The sequence below is a fragment of the Pleurodeles waltl genome, chromosome 5 (genome assembly GCF_031143425.1).
Source record: "Pleurodeles waltl isolate 20211129_DDA chromosome 5, aPleWal1.hap1.20221129, whole genome shotgun sequence".
NCBI classification, from domain to species: Eukaryota; Metazoa; Chordata; class Amphibia; order Caudata; family Salamandridae; genus Pleurodeles; species Pleurodeles waltl.
In genome coordinates this window covers 380,454,163-380,471,649 of record NC_090444.1, presented here as the reverse complement: position 1 = coordinate 380,471,649, position 17,487 = coordinate 380,454,163, and the positions used below count along the sequence as shown (strand labels likewise).

The following is a 17,487-nucleotide window of genomic DNA, read 5'->3' as shown; positions in this document are numbered from 1 at the left end:
CGCTCCTCCTTATTTCCAGGCTTGTTGAGTCTGTAAGCTGGTGCACTCAAGTTGTAATATCTATGGGTCAGTTTCTGCATTAGCAGCGAACTTTAGGAATGTCAGCACAGTGCTGATTAGGGACTTCTAAAGCGCTTTGATGTCATACTAATATCTGACATTGCGCTACATAAGTGTCAATAGACACTGCAAGAAGTTACTGTAAATGGGTCTGCCAGCCTCAGTTGCAGTGTTGTTGCCCGTGCAACCCCGCCTCCTTCAGTTAGATAAGCTGCCTTTCATTTCCCTAACTTGCAGAGAAAACTGTATTGGGTGGGTGGAGACAGCTAGTTTGCTGATTGTTCTGCTAAGTCCCATTTTGTTATTGAAGCACAAAGGCATGTCAATGTAGGTGAGCAACAGCAGCCCAAAACAAAGCAAATATTTATAATTCTGATATCTGACCAACTTTTTGGGTTGCAAAGCAACTGCCCCAATACTGCACCCTGTTTTACTGCCCAACCGTATTTATTCATTTCATTCGTGTCTGTTATTTACTATGCATTATTTTTCGCAGCACACTTTTTTAAGCATTTAGGCATCTCTGTTATGTTATGTGTACTGTAATTGCGCACAACACACCCAGTAGCGTATCCTGGTGTTGAAATGGGAATTGATTGGGCTGTGCCAGGGTCAGGGCCATGTGAAGAGCCGCCAAGTCTTTAGTTTCTTCCAGAATATAAAAACTGAGGTGATGTTCAGGGGCAGGTCATCCCAGGCATTAGAAGTGAAACAGGAAAAGGCATGACTGCCGGATGTGGTTGCTTATATGCAGGTATGTTTGTGAGTAGGAGTCTAGCTGGGCAGAGGTGTCTGGTAGGTTTGTGGTAGTTTAGGTGATTGATGAGGTACGTGGGGCCAATTTTGTGTAAGGGTTTGTATGTGTGCGTGAGCAGGCTAAAGAGCACTTGTTTGTGGATTGGGAGCCAGTGGAGCTCTTTGAGGTGCAGGGTGATGGGGGTGTAGGGTGAGAGTTGAGGGTGAGTCCTCCCTCATAGAGTGCCAACATAGAGTGAATTACTACCTCCAGCTTGCTGGTAATGAGGGCTTGGATGACTGTTCTGTGAGTGTTGGTGTTGAGCCATTTGAAGATCTTCTTGAGCATTTTTAGAGTGTGCAGTCAGGGACAGAGACTGTGCTCATATGGCCTGTCCTGGTGAGTTGGTGTTGATTACTGTTCTGAGGTTCTTTGCGCGGGTTGATCAGAGAAGTATGGGTCCAAGTTTGGCAGGCCACAATGTGAGTCCCAGATTGAGATGTTTAGCTGAAGATTACTACTTCTGACATGTCTGGGTTGGGCTTGAGGGCCATTGGTTTTAATCTATCTGGTGGCTTTGGTCATGCAGGTGGAGAAATTGGTCTGTGTGTTTTGGCATCTTGTCAGAGAAGAAGAGTATGAACTGGGTGTCGTAAGCTTAGGATATGACATTGATTCTGTGTGGTACAGAAGATCCGGGGGAGTGGGTCATATCGGCGTTGAACCGAGTGGGGCTGAGTAAGGATCCTTGTGGAACTCCGCAGATGAGGTTGACACTGTATGTTGTGTTATGGATGTGTTCGTACATTAAACTCCGACCTATTGGCTTTGGTAGCGCTTGTTATTTTATTGTTAATTATTGTGACCTTTCTTAAAACACATCAAGCGAAGAGCATTTATGGTACTATGGCAGTGTTAAAATGGTTTTGCTTTCTGCAAGCCATGCTCTAACGTGGCAGCTAGTTGGTAATGTCCGTAAAGAAGCGACAGAAATCCAAAAAGCAAATACAGATAGATGTGTGTTTTAATTGTTTACTTTACAGCGTAAAAGTGCTTGTGTTATTCATGTGCCCGGTGTCATTTTGAAGATGTTTTTTAGCCAGAGACAAGTTTGTATTTGGATTTCTTTCAACCTTAAAAAAGTCGTCTCATTTGGTGATTGTGCTTGTTTGAAATAAAGTTGAATCTCTTTGTGTTGCTGCCTTGTAATACAGTCTCGGCTGTGTTTTCAACTGGACACCTACTTTGCACGTGTTTATGGTGAACCATTGCTTGAAGTTGCTTCCCTGAGTGATCTCGTCGTTATTAGTCAGAGGGTTAGCTTTGACATCCCGTTGCTTCCTACCGATGCTTTCAGGTAACAATAGCAGATTAAGAAACATTTGCAAGCAAATAAAACTTTTTGGTTTGAATTGCAATAAATTCGCATACACTGTTCCTCAATGTATGCAGCTGAAAACAGAAATGTTAATTTACTTGAAGGTGGTTCCTGACCTTCTGCCGTTACCTGAAAGCGTTACAAGCTACATGATGTTAACACAAACTCACTGTCTCTGTATATTACGTAAAACAAGTGAGAATGGAGACAACTTCAGGTTACGCTTCACGGAAAAAAACTGTAAAAACACCCACTTGAAAATACATTAAAGGTCCTTTGCAGAGCCGGGTATCAAGAGAGAGTCTTTATCGTCCTCAGAAAGGACGTTTCTGGTTTTTTAACACCATGCAATTCGTTCTGCGTTGGCGGGATACCTCCTCGGCCAATTCTAGTGCAAAGGCTACGATTTGAGTAAATGCATTTCTACACGTGTAAGTAAAACCACATGTAGGTACGAGAACGATATCCACGTGCATAAAGCAGTTGCGAAATTTCGGCAGGAAATTCCCTGAACAGATAAAATGCACGCATTAAGGGACACTGTCGTTTTGGGCATCGCATGTTATTCCCCATTGGGTTGTGACACAGAGAAACATCAGCATCTCTGGCATCGGTATTTCCACCCTTGCCTTCCAGGCTTCTTGTAATGGGACCCAGTACATAGTAGCAGTGCTCTAGTTGTTGTATAGATATGAATCTAATGTAAACATAATACAAATACAAAAAACATTTTCAAGGGTATGTATGAAAGTATATTAGTTGTTAAAAAAAATATTAGTCCCACCTATTGCCTTTGCCAGTGCTTGTTTTCATGATGCTTTCAGATGAGCCCAATAAATTTGCGTCAAATTCAACAACTGTTAACTTACAAAAAACAGAGGTTTATTTGTTGAATTTAGACGCTTGGTGAAATATAGGTAATTTTTTTCTTCTCATTTGGATTGGTTGAAGAGCTTTCACTGACCCTCAATGTGAAACATTTCTCAATTGAATAGGTGTTTGATTAGTGCTCTGCCTTATTTACCCATAGTTCGTAAAGTGGTTTAGCTGTTTTAGAATTAGAGGATAATTAGGGGGAGAGTGCTACTCAAAGACATAATTTATCTTTATCACCTGTTGAAATAGTTTGAAATAAGGGATATTGATGCCTCCCCCTGCTAAGAGATGTCCTTGAGTGTTTCCTTTTCTATGGGGATGAGGCAAGACGTTTGTAGAGGTCCAGAAAAAATAACAGTGCTCACCTGGACGTTTATTCAACTAACTGCCAAGGGTAGTGGAAGTGACATCACATAACCTTTGACCTAAATTACATCACAGAAACTGATGTCATACGACCATTGATCCTAAAGGTCCCAGGACGTGCATAATCTTAGCACTGAGTACATCACAATAATTGTTGCCACTGAAGTTCCATAATATTGAATAATGAGTGTTTGTTTTATATTTTACCTATATTTTACATAGGGTGCTGGGATGGTATTCTGAGTACTATTTCTCTTTTCTCTTTGTCTTTCTTAAAACATTATGCTTTCACGTGAAGAGGAAGCCGTAGTGCCACAAAACACAGAACAACACTGGGAACCTAAATTATGTATGCCACAACTGTAATGACTTAATGGTTATCCTTCTGTATAACTCAACGAGAAAAGTACTTATCAATGACGTAGACAGGCAAAACAACATTGAAAAACGGTAGCAGTTATGTCCTCATTTATTAACTGATATGGACTGTGGGGCTTATTCATAAATGTAAACTCAATTGTAAACCTAATTTTCCAACCAGATTCCCCTCAGTTATGCCTGCCATGGATTAACAAAGGTATTCCTGGCAGGCATAAGCTATTTTTACATTTCGCCTGTACAATGCTTGTGCTATGCTTGCAAAATCTCTTTTAAGGAAAAAAAAAGAAATCTTAAAAAGGGCTTAGAGCCTTTCCATTACTTAACTTTACTTTAAATTGGTTGGCTCCAAAGTCAGTTTTTTTTCCTTTCTTCTTATTGACAGTGCCTTCTCATAGCCTCCAGCTTCCTTCCGGGGCTTCCTGTGTGCCCCTGCCATGGAGCATGGACCAAGTACTGCTTACTGTCTTTGCCTGCGCACCCTGCAGAGCTACTATTTATTATTTTGTAGTGTAGTACTCCATCAGAGAGCATCTCTTTGCAGGCTGTCTCTAGCCAGCCACCCCACCCTGCCTACATTTGTTGTTGCTTGCCCAGTCCCCCCACCACCTCCCTTCCATTGCTGCCTACCTCCTCTGACCTCACATTTCTTACCCTGTCCACAGCTCTCTGCTCCACCTCTCCCATCACTGCTCCCACCACTGCTTGCCCCCTCTGACCTCCTGTTGTTTGCCCTATCCACAGATCCTCTGCCTCTGACCCCCTTCTCTTCTTCCCCCCCTCTGACCTCTCATTGCTCTTCCCGTTCACAGATCCCCACTTTCCTGACCACTGCCATTGCTTTTCCCATCATTGCTTGCCTCCCCATTGCCTCTAACTTTCCTTGCTCGCTCGTCTCCAACACACCTAATTTATTGCTTGTTTTACATGTGTTACCAACATTTGCTTTACAAATATATTTTTTACATGCACCACTTTCCAGACATCCCTCCCCACCACCCTTGTTTTCACCACAGTTCAAGCTATGCTGCCCTTAAATTATACATGTGCAATTAACAAACCCAAGATCCCCATTTTTTGACATTTCATGGGTACGATCTAGTGTTTTGGCGTGCCGTGTATTGCTTTTACAGCCGATGGCAGTATCTTTATAGATGGCAATTCTCCAGGGATCACACAAACACGTTGCCAGAGACCACCGCCACAGCAGGTAGGCTTCTAGCTCCAGGGGAGCTGTCTACACTGGATGGGGCCTTCATATTTATTCAGGAGTGAGTACAGCATTTGTGACGGATGCTTGAAATACTCACCATCACCGCAAGCATATTTTACTAGTAATAATCACTACAAAGGGGCGGTGCACTGAATAATTATTGCACATTTAGCTGTTGATTCTGCTGTCATTGCACACGATGTCTGGCAAATTTGCATCTTCTGTTTTTTTTAAATATTCGTATATGATACACATACCTATGTAATCTAACTATGACTAGTATCATGGGGCACTGGTAATTAGGAGTAATCCCATAGCAGTAATTAAGGGTTGACCTGGCGATATCTCTTGGGGTCACTCCCTCTTTCCTCCGTTGATCCCCCAAATCACTGTGCACTGTTTTTAGACATATTGCACAGCAGCGCGGGTGTTGGACCTGGATCTTTCTTTAGAGTTCTCCCCAGACTTTTTGCCCTTCTCCTCCTATTTTTCTGACCTCGTTTGTTGGCCCTAGGACTCTGGGCACTTTATGACTGTTAATCTGTGCTAAAGTGCATAAACTCTCCCTTGTAAACTTGGTATCATTGGCTTACACCTGATTGGCTAATTTAATTTACCTGTAAATCCCTTGTACAGAGGTATCCCTTATATACAGGGCCTGTAAACTAAATGCTACTAGTGGGCCTGCAGCGCAGCTTGTGCCACCCACAGAAGTAGCCTTTCAAACCTGTCTCAGGCCTGTGTGCACAGTTTATTGCCACATTAGCTTGGCAAGTCAAACTAATTGCCACGGCCTAAACTCCTTTTTTACTACACTTAGGCCTAAACTCCCTTTTTACTACACCTAAGTCACCCCTAAAGTAGGCCCTAGATAGCCCCATGGCCAGGGTGCTGTGCATGTAAAAGATAGGACATATGACTTTATGTACTACATGTCCTAGTGGTGACAAACAGCCTCTTTAGTTTCTCACTACTGTGAGCACTACTCCTCACATAGGATTGCATTGGAAATGCCCTAACATATGTCTAGGTGGTATGTTTTGATTTATGAGAGGTTGCGTAGGCATGTTTGATATGGTTGGAATGGTAGTGAGAAATGCTGCTTACTGGTGTAGGTGGATATTTATTACCATTATAGAATTGCCATTTTTAGAAAGTGAGCATTTCTCTGGGCTTATGACTCTGGTGTTCTACAGCTTGACTCCAATCCACGTCTGGGGCAGAGTGACAGCTGGGCTTTGTGCATACTTTTCAGACAGCCTGTACACAGGGAGGGTGAAAGTGTATAAAGAGTACATCTGCATATTGAATGCTCTTCCTGGGGTGGAAGAGGTAGAGGCGGGGCATACATGCATCTGTAAAGGCTGTGCCCTGGCCTCACACAAAGGGCTTGTTTACCCCCTACTGATGTCTGGAGCTTGTGCTGAAGAAGAAAGGGGACATTCCTGGAACCAGTTAGTGCTGGTTGGAACTCCCTCTTCCACTTTGTTGAAAATTTACAAAATGAGTATCAGTACAGGGGGTTGTCCCCTACATTTGTAGACAATAAGAGAACACTTTTTAGACGTGGGACCGAACCTCTCCCAGCGGGACTACCTGACTGCATAAGATGACTCATCTGGACTGCTCTGCTTTTATTGGCCTGCTGTCTGGTGTCTGCTGGGTGGCCTAAAGGACTCATCTGGATTGCTTTTCTGTATGTTTCCCTGCTGCCAGCCTTTTCCCTTACGCTGGACTGCCAAGGTTCTGTGGGGCTGCTCGAAAGAACCGCCACTTGAACTTCTTGTTGTGTGCTGGCCTGTCTGCTCCTCTGCGTCCCCAGGAGCCCAGCAAGTGGGGAGCACTGAGTCCTGCTCATTGGCCCTTGTACAAAAACTAGTGCGAGAGGAGAGCTTTATCTTTTGGATTAGCATGTGAGGTGCACTTTATCTTTTGAAGTCAGTGCCTGCTTGGGTGCAAGGAAGCATCTGTGTCACCCGGTGTGGGCCCCCCGCCGACATGGGAGAGGTCACGAGGAGCAGGGGAACTAGCGCGGAGGAGCGCACTATGTGTGGTGCCCCCCGGGCACAAGGAGGCACCTGCTTTAGTGACCTCACCACCATGGCCTGAGCCAACACACAAAGGGATGCCCACTCTCTGGGGATGCCGAAGTGGTCCCAGCTGGCTGGATGGCAGGGCTCCACTTTGTGCCCCCGAGCTAGAAGGCTCCTTCAGCAGAGGTGTGGCCTGCGAAGAACAGCAGAGCCAGTGGGAGCCACCCCACCCCTCCCTTGTAGCGCCAGAGAACCCAGAGAAGATGCCTACACCCGCACGAGTTCTGGATGGGGTGCAGGGGCCTCGTGTATGAGGACCTATTGTGCCGGCTTCAGGGAGACCAGGAGAGGACCCCCGACCAATCAGGTGGGGGCTCAGTGTCTGGTGAAGAGGGTAGCTGCTGGGTTGAGGAGCCTCATGGCAGGGAGGACCAGCGGAGGCCTCCCCTGTGAGGAACGTGCAGCTGCTCCAGTGGTCTCCTCTATTCCTCGCATGTGGGGGAGCTGGTGAGGTCCCCCCTGGGGGTGGGTGCCGTTTCCCTCCTTTTCCCCCTCCCCCTTTTCAGTGAAGGCTCCCTTAGTGTGGGGTCCCGGGGTGAAGAGAGGGAGTACCGCAGTGATTGCAGCCCTACTGTAGTGTCACCGGAGCACAGGTGATAGGGCCCCACTAGTTAGGTTGTACAAGGAGCACAGGTGCTTGACCACCTTTATGTAAGACAGGCTTGGTGGTGGATTAGCCTGTGGCCTGCATTAAGTGTCTGTGTCTTGTTTTGGTCCTCATTGGTTCTGCATTTCTCATGCCCTGATTTATATTGCTGATATTCTCTGATTGAGTTAACCTGCATATTCCAGGGTCCACTGTGCCTGTAGGAGGAGGGTTTATGCCCTATGGAAATTTTTTCATTTACTTTGGTGGTAATGATATATGCCCTACCGACATGTTTTCATGTTATGTGCATTATGATGATACTGATGATCAGGTGCTTGGTCGCTTTTGCAGAGTCTTTGTAACCTGTTTGATGATCTGATAACTGATTGCTTTTGCAGAATATTGGTAACCTGTGTGATAATCTGACAACTGCTTGTGTAGCAGGGTATTAATGATACATGCCGTGTTTGGTCTAACTGTGTTTTATGCAATACAGTTTATTTTTATATAGCTTGGTGTCAAGTTTTCTTTGTAGTGTATTTTATGTGTCACTAGTGTTGTGTGTAATTGTGAAAACACTTTACACATTGTCTCTGGGATAAGCCTGACTGCTTGTGCCAAGCTACCAAGGGGGTAAGCAGGGATTATCTTGGGTGTGTAGCTCCATCGCCCTGACTAGAGTGGTGGTGCTTGTCTGGCTGAGGGACCTACCCTAGCTAACCAGGAACCCCATTTCTATCAGTGGGCTGCTGTGCAACATGGCTTAAAGGGAAAAAGCACTAAGGCGCAATCAATGCTGCCCGCATCGTAGTGCTTTTTTGAACTTTATGCAGCATTGAACAACACCTCAAGCTGATATGCAACATATAAAAACATTGTAGGAGTAAGTGGACTTTGCACAGGTAAACCTATTGGCTTTGCTAGTGCTTGGTACTGACACAGAGATCTCAGCCATGAATGCGGTGTATCTTTTATGAGTAAATTACAATCATGGCATGAGAATATGGCCATTCCTGTCCACTGTAAGGTGTGGTTTGCCTTGGAAGATAGTGAATGACCTTAAGCTTGTACCTTTGTGTGCATTCACAAACTTCCATCATACCTCTTTCCAGCTTGGAAAGTATTGTACTTTCACTCCAGCAAGGTGTTGGTATAAATCCCTTGCCAGTGTATGAAGGAGAATGGATCACCACCAGATTTGGTGGGAGTTAGGTGAAGGGGTTTCTCCACAGGAAAACATATTTTCACAGCAGACAAAACAATCAAAAATGTTCATTGGATCAGAAAAAACTATTACTGTGAGGAGTTTTCTGCTATAGAGAACTCCGTATATAGCAGCACTGGATAATAAACTTAGAAGTAATGCCAAGAAATCCACATGGAAACCTTGAGCAGCTTTATATGTGTATCCTAGTCAGAATTAGTGAAATCCGAAAAGTAGCAAAAGTACACTCCGACATTACACATTCAAAGGCAATGTCACAACGTTCTTTGTGAATTACCCCATACATTGAATGGAAACCTTGCTAGTTCTTTAAAATATTCCTTATTGTTGATTCATTTTGATTTGTATTAATTTTTAAGGCACTCTCAGACGTAAGAACAAGCGTTGAAGATTTTGTTCAAACACATAACGTTCCTTGTAGTTACAATAATGAAACATGGCAACAACTTGTTCAAAAATCTGTGTGTGAATTCTTTAATCTATTTATTAAGTCACAGGAGTGCCCTTTGTGCTGCTTAATTGGATGTACAGAGCCCAATGTTCCAGATCCAGTCCCAGTTCTAGCAGATGATGTAGAAAGTAAATAATGCTCATTAAGACACTGTTTACATTCTTTTCCTTCACTGATTTTGACACCAATGAGGGTATTTTTCGCAAATGCAGTGCTAGGCGTCACAAGGAGCAAGCCAGTGATGGCAGCTGCAACCCTTGGTAGCCCCTAAATGATGCACCGAGTGGTGAAAGGCAATGAGGAGCATAGAGAAAGGATACAGTATATTGGGAGAGAACATCATTTTAATGGCACTGAGCCACCAACACTATGAAAGGTTTAGAGATGGCCAAGAGTTTTTTCTCAGTTTTCCCCAGTATTCACATTTGATTAATACTAGTAGAAATGCCAGTAAACCTGATGAATTACATGGCACAAGTTGATTGATATTAGTCTCATGTAACACTGTACAGGTGATGTTTTTGCATACAATGCTCAGGGGGAGAATCACTGTTTTGTCCTCAGTCAGCTTACAGGATGAGATGGAAGACGGACGGTTATATTTTGATCTCTTGCTTAAGGTTTGGCAAGAAAGAAGGGGGTATTTTATAAGAAAAGTACTTAAAAATCTGAAAACTTATATACATGTTGTTTGACACTGTTTCCCTCTATCTGTTGTTACTACTTTTACTTTCAGGGAAAGTGTTGGAATAAATAGTACAGGGGAAATAGGATTTCTCAGTTGTGCACATTTGTGGAGTGTGGATTTTGCAGAGGTTTGACTTTTTATTAGGGTTAAAGCTTTGGGATTATGGTACAGGCGTTTTGCTAGAAAAATAACTTTATTGCGTATATCATTCTGTTGTAATGCAAAGAGAAGTTAAGTCCATTCTACTTTGTTAAAGTTTTTTTCCAGTACGAGCAGTACTGTAGGCACTATTTTGTCCTATTTTGTGAATGCAGTGAGGTTGGTCAACAGTATTATGTTTGCTGTAGAGAAACTGCTGTCTGAGTAACTCAGATGACCTTGATTTTATTATTTGAAAGACATGGTTTTAGGGAAGAGGCAAATATCTTTGCACATACTTTGCTGTCAGTATTGATTAATGAGATGGACTGGTAGTTTGTGGTTAACCAAAGGCATTGTTTTGTTTATATATGAGGGTAATATTAGCTTCTATGAATGATCTCAGAGGGTCAGCCGTTGATTTGAAGGAGAATAGAGAAATTAGTTTTGTTGAAATATTTTGAATGTATTGAAAACATTCCGGTGGGGAATCATCATGCCTTGGTGCCTTCCTTTTCTTTAAATATTTAATACTGTTCATAATTTCCCATTTTATAAAGCTGACATGAAAGCTATAATTTTAAAGACGAGCTTGAGTGGGTAGTTGCATCTGAGGTTAAGATGTCATCAGTAAAGAAATGTTTTTATATTTTTTGAACTACCTCCAGTATTTTTGTGTTTTTCACTTTGATCTCACCTCAGGGGTTCTATATGAAAAACACGTTCGCTTTCTCTTTCTTGTAATTTGGTAATCTGCTAATGTGCTTCACTTCTGTTGCCATCAGCGTGATAGCTAGAATTAATGATCGCTAAAATGTTGTAAATTATGTAAATTTATCATCAATAAATATGATCTATTTTAGCAGTAACATAAGTTAATTCTTCTTTACCTTCTTCTTGCAAAAGTGTTGATGATTTCTCCACTTAAGGCAGCTTTGCAGGCATCTGATATAGTCTTTGTTGAAACATCAAGAGTTGTTTTTGTTTTATAGAAAGTTTTTTATGAAAGTGGTCAAATGTTGTTAAAATTCTGGTTTCATTAGTGGGGCCATGACTAGCCATCAACGTTTTAAAAATGTTCTTTATTGGTTTAAACATCATAAGAAATAAAAACAACATTTCCTGTATGTTGGACCTGGCTTTTTGACAGGGACATCCCCAAACTTTTTGCCTCCTTCCTCCTATTTTTTCTGACCTGTTGTTGTTGGCTTTTGACCTCTGGGCACTTTACCACTGCTAACCAGTGCTAAAGTGCATATGCTCTCTGTGTAAATTGTACTACTGATTGGTTTATCCATGATTGACTATTTAATTTACTTGTAAGTCCCTGGTAGAGTGCACTACATGTGCCTAGGGCAGGTAGATTAAATGCTACTAGTGGGCCTGCAGCACTGGTTGTGCCACCCACCTCAGTAGCCCCTTAACCTTGTCTCAGGCCTGCCATTGCAAGGCCTGTCTGTGCAGTTTCCCTGACACTTCGACTTGGCATTTAAAGGTACTTGCCAAGCCTAGAACTTCCCTTTTTCTATACATAAGTCACCCCTAATGTGTGCCCTAGGTAACCCCTAGAGCAGGGTGCTTTGTAGGTAAAAGGCAGGACATGTACCTGTGTAGTTATATGTCCTGGTAGTGTAAAACTCCTAAATTCGTTTTTACACTACTGCGAGGCCTGCTCCTTTCATAGGCTAACATTGGGGCTGCCCTCATACACTGTTGAAGTGGCAGCCGCTTATCTGAAAGGAGCAGGAAGGTCATATTTAGTATGGCCAGAATGGTAATACAAAATCCTGCTGACTCGTGAAGTCGGATTTAATATTACTATTCTAGAAATGCCACTTTTAGAAAGTGAGCATTTCTTTGCACTAAAATCTTGTTGTGCCCTTCAATCCACGTCTGGCTAGGTTTAGTTGACAGCTCCTTGTGCATTCACTCAGACACACCCCAAACACAGGGTATTCAGCCTCACTTGCATACATCTGCATTTTGAATGGGTCTTCCTGGGCTGGGAGGGTGGAGGGCCTGCCCTCACACAAAGGACTGCCACACCCCCTACTGGGACTCTGGCAGACGGGATTGAACTGAAAGGGGGCTTGGTGCATTTCTTAGACACTCTTTGAAGTCACCCCCACTTCAAAGGCACAACTTAGTATAAAACAGGGCCTCTGCCCTACCTCATCAGACACTTGCTGGAGAAGAAACCTGAACCAGAAACTACATCCTGCCAAGAAGAACTGCCTGGCTGCTCAAAGGACTCACCTGTCTGCTTTTCTACAAGGGACTGCTGCCTTGCTGTTGGCCTGCTGCCTTGCTGAACTCTTGTCTGGCTGTAAAAGTGCTCTCCAAGGGCTTGGATAGAGCTTGCCTCCTGTTCCCTGAAGTCTCAGGACCAAAAAGACTTCTCTCTTCCTCTTGGACGCTCCGTGCGCCGAACTTTTCGACGCACAGCTTGTTCCGTGGCAAGAAAAACGCCGCACACCGACGCTGATCGACGCGACGTCTTTGGGACGACCAAAACTTTGACGCACGGCCTCGCAAGGACAATGCCGCCCGACTTCCCGGGAGAAATCGACGCGACGCGTGCCGTGAGATCAAAACTTTGACGCACGGCCTCGCAAGGACAACGCCGCCCGACTCCGCAGGAGAAATCGACGCGACGCCTGCCGTGAGATCGAAACTTTGACGCATGGCCTCGCAAGGACAACGCCGCCCGACTCCGCAGGAGAAATCGACGCGACGCCTGCCGTGAGATCGAAACTTCGACGTGCAGCCCCGCAGAACGACGCGCAGCCGGAAAACAAGCAGGAAAATCCACGCACAGACCCGGCACATCTGGTACTCCCCGCAAACCACAGTAAGAGACTGTCCGCGCGCCGGAAAACGACGCCCGACTCCCCGAATGGAAAATAACTATGCAAGTCCGTGTGTGCTGAGGAGAAATCGGCGCATACACCAGTTTTCCACGCACCTCTTCTCCTGTGGCCCTCTGAGGAGATTTTCCACCAGAAACCAGGTACTTTGTGTTTGAAAGAGACTTTGTTTACTTTCTAAAGACTTAAGACACTTTCTATCACTTTTCAGTGATATCTTTACAAATTCGTATTGCAACTTTGATCGTTTTGACCTGAAGATACCCAGATAAATATTATATATTTTTCTAAACACTGTGTGGTGTATTTTTGTGGTGTTATGCTATGGTGTTGTATGATTTATTGCACAAATGCTTTACACATTGCCTTCTAAGTTAAGCCTGACTGCTCGTGCCAAGCTACCGGAGGGTGAGCACAGGCTGATTTTGGATTGTGTTTGACTTACCCTGACTAGAGTGAGGGTTCTTGCTTGGACAGAGGGCAACCTGACTGCCAACCAAAAACCCCATTTCTAACACTGTACATGACCGTTCACATGCGTGCCACATAAAGTGTTTTAGTAGCCTCCTTCTAGCCCTTATGCACATCTACCAATTTATCCAATTTAATTGTCCACCAGTATTACTATGAAGCAATAAATGTTATATGAGTCACTCATGGGGGAGGTGAGGTCTGTTTTTGGGGAGGTCCATCAAGTTTGCCAGTTTGCCGTCCGGGCGGCCAAGTCTTCTGTTAGTTGCTTGTTTGTTCTTGCAGCCTTCATATATTGCTATTCTGCTGTAGTCTATTACATCTAGTCCTTTTTTTTATTGACTGAGTTTTCAAGCACTCAGGCTGACCAATGTATAGATATTTGCCTTTTGTCCAAGACTGTGCCCAATGATGCAAGTCTTATTTACATTTAGGTATTTTTCTTTGTGGTAAATATTCCTAACAAATGTTGCTGAAGAAATCTTGTCAGCAGAAACCCTGTTGGTGCATAGACACTCTTCACTATTTTATTCCAAAGCTCTGCCACTTTACAGTCGTCCCACATCACGGGGATAAATTCAGCACCTGTTGATCCACACCTTACGCAAGCAGATGTCCTATCTGTATAAATTAGTACTAGTTGTTTTAGGGTAATGTATATTGTATTTACATAGTGAGAGTGAATCAGCTTAAACGTGCATTGGGAGAGATTTGTTTGACTTTCTCACAGGCTTTGCTACAGTAATAGGGCCTCATTATGACCCTGGGGTCCATTAGACCGCCAGGGCCGCTGGTGTGGTCAGATCACCGCCAATGTGGTGGTCCGACCGCCATATAAGAACCGTCGTGGAAGCGCCACGGTCTGACTGCCGGCACCACCATGTCACCGCCAGCCGTCAGATATCATAATCTGCAGGGTAGAGCTGCAAGCAGCGCTGCCCTTGGGGTTACAAGTCCCCTCTCCACCGGAGGTTGCACGGCAGTTCCACAGCATGGGCAGTGCCGGGGCCCCCATGGACAGCCCCGTCACGCTTTGCACTGCCTGCATCATTGTCAATGTTGTGGATGGTTTTCCTGCTGGGCCAGTGGGCAGAAACTGTGTTTCTGCTCGCCGGCCCAGCAGGAAACTTATAATAGGGCCGAGGGGGGCGGAAAACTGGAGTGGTGGTTTTCCGGCCCAAAGAGTTTGGTGGGAGGCCGCCCGCCAAACTCGTAATGAGGCCCATGGTCTCTCAGTCTCTCTGGGCATGCCTGTGCCCATTTCTCTTTTGCAAGTTCAGTATCCTCTTTCCTATCTCCTGTTAGTGCTAGGTAGAGGTTCGAAATTAGACTCCTACCCCAATCCTGCCAATTGCAGTATTCCCCACATTACTTTTACTTTTGGGGACACTTCTGGGAAGGTGGTCCAAATGTCTCTAATTGTGCACACCAGTCTGGCTTACTGAGTGATTTGACATGGGCCCACACCAAAGCTTTACATGTTTAATCAAAGGTCTGAAATCTATTGCTAAGGAACAAGTCCCCAACATTCTGACAGCTCCCTTAACTCCATCTTACCATGGACATGATCCAGGCAATATGTCCGAAAGGGTTAATAGAACATAAGAAAATATCAGAGGCACATGGGATTTCTAGGGGATCGATTTGAGCACCTTTTCCCAGACCCTTCCCAGCTGAATGATCGTTAGTTTGTTATTCCCCAACATGAAGACATTAAGCAGGGTTTTTGAGGGATGAGTCCCCATTAATTACCTCTTTTCCCAGTTGTTGCTTTAATCAAAGCAATACACTGCATTTTTCAGCAGAGCTGACGCATAACATGGTAATAAGCCTGGAAATCCCTGTCCCCATTTCAGAGATGGCAACTTCAGAGTTTCCTGTTTGACCCGGCTATGTTTGCCTGCCCTTGTTGCAAAAACTATAACACAGGGCACATTGTTGCAAGGCGTAGAGACACCCGTGGAGGAAAATCATCCTACTCCATGGATGTTAACACATCCCACAATGCCCATGGAACGCCTCCCTTGCGCAGAGTGAGGCAGAGCAGAGACTTACGCTGCCTTGCCTTACTCCATATCTGTGAGGCCACTCTAAGCCAAGGAAAGTGGGCATGTGTGGCTTCATAGATATGAGTTTAAGGTTTGCCCTGCTGTTGCATCACAGTAAGTGATATGACGGCGGCACAAGAAGCTCATAAATATGCCCCTTAGTTTTTATACTGTCATCAGTGCCACCAGACCTAACAAAGACCACCAGAGGAAGAGAGGCTCTAGCCCCTCAACACCTCAGAAAAGGTAGTTAGAGGCATTACCTAGACAAAGATATCTTTGGGATCCCACAAAGTTACAGGTCTGCAGGGAGACCAAAGGGAAGTGCAGAGCTGGGCAGCAGACAAACTTCCACACAGAGCTCAATGTGACTGCAGGCTTTACTATTGTTTACATATTTGATCACCCCCTGGGAGGAGAGTGGCGGTTCTGATGGGCTGATTGTCAGATCATACTGAGCTACCTCTAGGGAAAATCACCAATTCAAAACAAAATATCTCTTCCCTTCTCACTTCCCTCCTGTCTCTCGCTCTTCTTGTTTCTCACAGTCCATCATTTGTCCCTCTCCTTTTTTCTCTTTCATTCTGTCCATCTCCCTCCTCACTTTGCCTCTCTCTTTTCACTCTCACCAGTCTCCCTCATTCTTTTTTCTTCCTCCTCCCTTCTCCTCTATGTTAGTGCATCTTCCTCCTCATGCAATACCTTTCTTCTTTTTTACCCTCCCTCTTCCTCCACCTCTCACGTTGACTCCTGTACATATGTGGCACCGCTGCAGCTTGCAGTGCACCTCCTCCGGCTCTGCGAGTGGCCCGGCTGGGGAGAGTTTTTTGAGAGGCATACGAGAAGTAGACTTAAAACTTTATAAAATGAACACATAAATAGTCAGAATGGACGGCGTAATCAAGTTACTTTAATGAACTATCACTTTGGAAGCAAATCAATATTGTAAGTGTTCTGGGCATCGTGAGACTGAGGGTATCAGCCTGCCACATTCTTCTAGGGCAGTCGCGTGCTGGGCACACAGAGCCAGGGCCGTTAGCCGTATAATTGCAAAGTAAACTGACTTTCTAGATACCTTGTTTCGTTTTGAGCAGCGTAAGAAAAACAGCAAGACACTCGATCTGTTCTTCCTCTAACTCGAGTAAAGTGCTAAATTTGTAACTGCCAAACTGATCTTTGTTGTCAGATTTACATGTGCAAGCGAATTGATTCTAACTGCAAACATGAAACAACTCCAAGACTTTCTATATGCTTTGGCAGTCAGGGGCTTAGGACATTTTTTTAACAGAGGCGTCAGACGGCACTGACAATGCATTCTACATCGTTTATGTAACTGAGCAGATTAGTGACAAGAGACTGAAGGTGGGGCAGGGAGACACTGCACGTGCAGCACTCACGGCGGCTCAGCGACTGGCCTGGAACTGATGGTGCGGGGCCGAGTGGGCTGAGGAATAGGAGACGCGAAGAGGTGGTAGCAGACAGCCTCTGCTTGGGAGACAGCAGCACTATGTACGCACATGTCTGCCTTTATGGGGTGGGCATTGAGGAAGGGCTCGGTGTTGGGTAAGGGGGGAGTTGCCCGAAGGTGTGTGAAGCGTCTGCTTGTTTTGGGCTCGATATCTTAAGCTGAGCCAGCGCCAGACACCTGACGTGAACCAGGCTCGAGCTCTCCGTGGCTTGCAGCTGTTGAAAAATTGGGTGATTGAGTATTTACTGAGAATAAACAGAGACAAGAAATGGAGAAGGGCGTAGAATTGGGGGAAGGACAAGAAATACTTTGTAAAAGAATTGCCTAAGGAGAAGCATATTAAAGGTGATTGTGTAGTTCACTGGACGATTAAGGTAGAGTTGATGACGTCCAAAGAGTTTATTACGAGGAGATACACCATTATATACCCAAGGGAGGGGTA

The 17,487-nt window shown here is 44.6% G+C and overlaps 1 protein-coding gene across 5 annotated transcripts in view; it reads left to right on the top strand.

Moving 5' to 3' along the window:
• Positions 1 to 17,487, top strand: part of LOC138295682 (synaptosomal-associated protein 25-like) — a 593,575-nt gene that overhangs the window by 13,357 nt on the left and 562,731 nt on the right. The window lies entirely within an intron of this gene.